Genomic DNA, 5244 nt, shown 5'->3' on the forward strand with positions numbered 1-5244 from the left:
CGCTCGGCGTTGCCTTTCATTCAACATTACATTGTGAATGAGAGAAAGATGTTGTACACGGTTTTACCGGCTCTTTGGTGAAATGTAGCGGTTTTTCTGTTTCTTGATGTTGAATTTTAATGTAAAAAAATGCGCATGTGAAATTTTATATGTTTTTATGATGTGACCATCATGAAGACATATAAAATTTAACATGCGCATGCGCATGTTCAAGTAATTGATAACGGAATAATGTAAAAGTTAACAATACAAACAAATCTTGCAAATTAAAAATTCAAATATTCACAATGTTGTCCACTGGGCTCCGTTCAGTCGATCGTTCACATTTTCACCACTTGTGGCCATGAACATCACATCAAAACCAGCAGCGTGAAATATTTGTCAAATTTTAGTCCAATTACTCACTCGCGAAAACTTATCAAGCCATGAAATCGCACACTTTGGACATTGTATCTAATTGGCAGCCTCAAGATCTGTTTATGTACTTTTTTGTTTTGACTTTAACTGCCCATGTTCGCATTAATGTCCCATATGCAAAAACAGCAACCTGAGAAAAACGCATTTGAAGTTTGTCCCATACATAAGGCTACGTGTTAAGTTTTCGGACCGGCCCGTGGCTTAATGGCTACGGCTCCCGCCTCATAAGCGGAAGGTTCCGGGTTCGATTCCCGACCGGTCTCCTTGAAATTATTCGACCATAGTTGAACTTTGAATATGAACAAAAAACGCATGGAATCAGGTAGGATTCGAACTCACACCTTTGGATTGGTAATCAGATGCTCTAGCCACTCGGCCACCGAGGGGTTGACACCCCTTGAGAGAATTAATCCGTTGTGGTGAAATAATGTCACAAGGTCATTTACTAAATAATACAACAATCCCTTTCCCAACGATTCCCCTACACACACTACACACCATATTCTATAAATAACTCGAAGTGGTTGGTACGGTATGTCCTCACTTCTTCTTCTTCCCCTGATGATTCCATGAAATGTGGGTTCCGTTCATAGAATCTGTCTCTTGCGGTTAATGCAACGCAGTAGGCCGGGCCGCTTTAGTGAGTGTAATACATTTCGGGGGTTCTCGAAAGTACTGCAATCATTAATAATGACAAGAAAGAACTTGAGGCGCAATCTAACCATAAGTTCTTCCCGGATGCTTTCTTCGGACTGGCTGCGCTTGTGTTCGATTAGATTAGATTAGATTAGACATAAGGCTACGTGTTAAGTTTTCACGAAAAAACTGGATTTCCATCTGATTTCTAGAACAAAGTACTGGATGTTATAGGCTCCATTGAAAGAGCACACAATTTTGAATCAAACTGCATCAATAACTCGAAATCGATGAAAATGCATATGGGACATTTATGCGATCAGGGGCTGTTAACTAGTCAAAAAAAAATTAAGTGCAGACCATTTTTTTTTTTGAAGATTTGCATTCGAAGGTTAAAATTTGAGATCATTAGAAATCATCATAAGAATTTGAACTCACAGTTATATAAAAGTTATAAATTGGGTCTTATTATTAAACACTTGAATACCCTAGACATCAAAATTATACAAACTCCCAAAGCTCTCAATAAGTCACTTCAAAACGCTAGTTCTTGATCAAAACTCCACAAATCGATGACTATTTTTTCTGTAAGTTTGTATGGATTTGATTACATCGAACCATTAGCATCGCTCCAACTTTTTTCTCAAAATTAGAATACTCTATTTTCAACTAGAAACTAAGAATCTTTCATCGAAAAAGACTCAGTCGATTTTTGCTCGCGATCATGATCGTGCCAAAACTCTTATTCAATTAGCTGCAACTGAAAGGTGCACGTGTGACCGTGGGACGCATACTAAATTGGATCGCCCATTCATCCATTAGCATACAACAACGTCACCGCAGTTGGTAAAGATCGTCCGGATCGTGCATATCGTCAAACTCGATCATGTCACCAAAATGACTAAACCAACGGACGGCGGGTAATAGGACCATTTAGTGGCCAAGTGCAGGCGTGAAGGGGGGGGGGGTGTCCATTGAAGCGCACACGACAAGCCGCGAGGTCAAATGAAATCATTCATCAAACGTAGTGGGCAGAACCCCTCCAGCTCCTCTCCCCCCCTGCCCATGGCATCAATTAACCTTTGATGGATTGTGTACGGACAGCTATCAAATTTCGTCATCAAACCGCGCGCGTTTAGCAAAAACTCCCACGCACGTCGCTTTCGCTTGGTGTCTGTTTCACCCAGTTTTTATGTACAGCCATCCCTCATATTCGGAACGGTTTACAGATCGGCCAATGTTCAAAAAATCATAGCAAATCGATAATTGAATTTAATGATTCGCTTTTACCTTCATTCGAAAGCTTTTCTTGCGATCTTTCGAATGCTGTACCGAACAACTGCAAATTTAACTTTTATATCAAGTTTTTGAAGAAAAACTTTGACCCTTGAAATCCACAAATTCGGAACACTTTTTTCTTACGGATGTAAACAAACTTTGGATCTCTCCAGGAGTACATATTTGTAACAAAATAATGACTTCACACACTACAACCAGTGAAACTCAAGCTTAGTGATGTTTTATCCATGGTCTGATAACTTTTTTTGTGAAAATATCAGTTAAATTCAGGTGTTCCACAATTGTGGGAGGCACAATAACATCCCACAATCATGGAACAGGCAATTTGGAGGCAGTGTTTTGCTGCTCAGGATAAAATAGTCTTGAAATGAAGGTTTTTGTTCAAAAAGTACTACTTTTACTAGTGAAATAGCAAGAGAATGTCCAAATAAAGGTCCTAAAAATAGTAGGGTCGACAGAAAAGATGCAATTGGCATGTTATTGATAAATTATCACAAAAGTGTTCCGAATTTGTGGGTGTTCCGAATATGTGGGATGACTGTATGCGCCGCAGCTCGAGTACGCGTTGAGTGGTGTCTGAGTGGTGATCGCATGCCCACTTTGTCTTTGCTGCGAGAACCTCTCTTCTGTTGAAGATGTGACGATGCGATCTTGGGCACTCTGTGAATTTAAGGTTATTTTGCTTAGTTTGGTTTACAATGTTCAAATTAAAAGGAAACACAGAATAGAATCATCTTTTGATAGTTAAAAGTACACCAAAGCTTGCGCGGTCAAGTTCTTTATTAAGGGGTTACATACATGTAGAAAATCACAAAATTTTATGTTACGGAAATTGCTTTCCGCATAATTGATCGACGCCACCAATATCATCAGTACAGTTATCCAAACTGCGAACAAAGCTAAACTTCGTTTACCTCGTCGCGATTAAAGCAAGAGGCTCGATTAATGCTCAATAAGCAAAAACCCAGTACCTCATGTGTGAGGCTCTGGGGGACTTTTCGATTACAATAAAATCAGAACGTTTTGGACAGTCTTACTAAACGGGTCGGCGTATTTATAATTTCGAGAAATTCCCCCTTCGATCATACTCTTATATTACAGAAAATTTATTAAATCCACTAAACAGATGATTTTCCATAACTCCTGATTAAAGTGAGTGAGAGACGATTTAAGTTTGAAATTTTGCCATACGCAAAGCGAACTCTCAAACTTTGTGAGCGTTTTTCTCTGAACATCTAGTTGATTTACAGGAGCCACGATATCTCGAGATGGGATGGACCAATTTGTCTAAAATTTGAGGTGAAGACTCTTAAGATACATTCCGTGTGCAGGATGAAGCCCGATTTTTTAAATTTGCTTTTTAAAAAAATACAAAAATCAAAAACTGACATTTTTTATATGATTATATGATTTTTTATATTGATAAAACAAAAATTATGTAAAAGGCAGTTTATTCTGCATTTGGGAAAATCGGCCCAAAACTGATTCTTCTATCTTTTTATTTAGTTTAATTTCTATATCAACATAAATGTGTCAAACAATCAAATGCAAATCGTCATTGTTATGTAAAATTGCCTGATAAAAAAATGGGTGGTTGTTTTTACTGGATTCCTGAGTCATTTTCACATAAGTTAAGTGCATTTGGGATGGTCGCATAAAGCCTCCGCTCCAAATATAGCCCGATTTTCAAGAAAAAATTTTAAAAAAATGGGAAATTGGGGCAAAATGGACCCGTGCGGTGGATGAAACCATCACCAATCGATTCCCCGGATTTTTTGTACATAAGAAACACTATTTTTACCAGAGAACCAGCCGCGTTCAATTAAGTCTGATTTTGGGTTCCATTTCGCCCACTGTGCATTGGATGTAAGAAAACGACGCTCTTACATCCAATGTTACCCCTCACCCCCACTAAATTTGCAGTTTGTACAACAAAATTTGAAACAAAAAAGCTTTCAATGGCTCACCTTTGACCGTCAAAAATCAAATCAAATTATTCGCTCTACGGCATTGCCTTGGCGTTCTCGATTGCGAGATTCCTACTCGAAACTAGGTGTTCGAAGGCTTGATTGTTGAGGCAATTGCAATCCTCTTTTTACACCTTAGCTTCCATCCACCCCGGGATTCGAACTGACGACCTTTGGATTGTTAGTCCAACTGCCTACCAGCGACTCCACCGAGGCAGGACCCAGGGAGACGACTCCTACACCTGGACTGAGCTAACGACCTAACCATTTAGGTTAGTCCGGGCCAACATTTACTTCCCGTCCGACGGAAGGCGTGATCAGACAAATCTCGTCTCGAAAAATGCCACCGGGACCGTCTGGGATCGAACCCAGGCCGACTGGGTGAGAGGCAATCACGCTTACCCCTACACCACGGTGACCGTCAATGATCCTTAAAATTCGATTTCAATTCTAAGATATTCAACAAAATCCGGAACATCTTGACACACTTCAAACTGCTGTAAGTGTGACTACTGGTCAACGAAATTTTAGTCAGAGCGCGTTTGACACACGTACATGCCCGACTACTGTAAACATTTTTAATTATAACTCGGGACTCCGGTAACAAAATTCGCCCAAACTTCGGGTAGTGCTACAATTCAATGACACCTCCTTGAGGTTACATTGCTTTGTTGCCTTCGTTAGTTTGGGTGTACCTTTATATTTGTTACTTCTTTTGTATTGTCTCCTAGATGTTAAATGGTTTAAAACTCTCATCTTCTTGGAAATCTTCTCGTTCATATTCATAACAACGCCGCATTTAATACTCTGATCTCTCTTCAATTGTCGAATAAATCTTTCGCCTTTTACTAAAGATTTCCGTGGAGAGGGATACTCTAATGAGTCTAAAGTAAATTTTTATCCGTCCTCAAACCCTAACGGGATC

At 39.4% G+C, this 5244-nt stretch overlaps 1 non-coding gene across 1 annotated transcript; it reads left to right on the forward strand.

Annotated features, from left to right (window-relative positions):
* Nucleotides 1-5121: 5121 nt before the first annotated feature.
* On the forward strand, nucleotides 5122-5244 carry LOC119768206. Its single transcript, XR_005278018.1, has one exon. It is a non-coding gene; the product is annotated as a U5 spliceosomal RNA (small nuclear RNA).

Source organism: Culex quinquefasciatus, chromosome 2, assembly GCF_015732765.1.
Source record: "Culex quinquefasciatus strain JHB chromosome 2, VPISU_Cqui_1.0_pri_paternal, whole genome shotgun sequence".
NCBI lineage: Eukaryota > Metazoa > Arthropoda > Insecta > Diptera > Culicidae > Culex > Culex quinquefasciatus.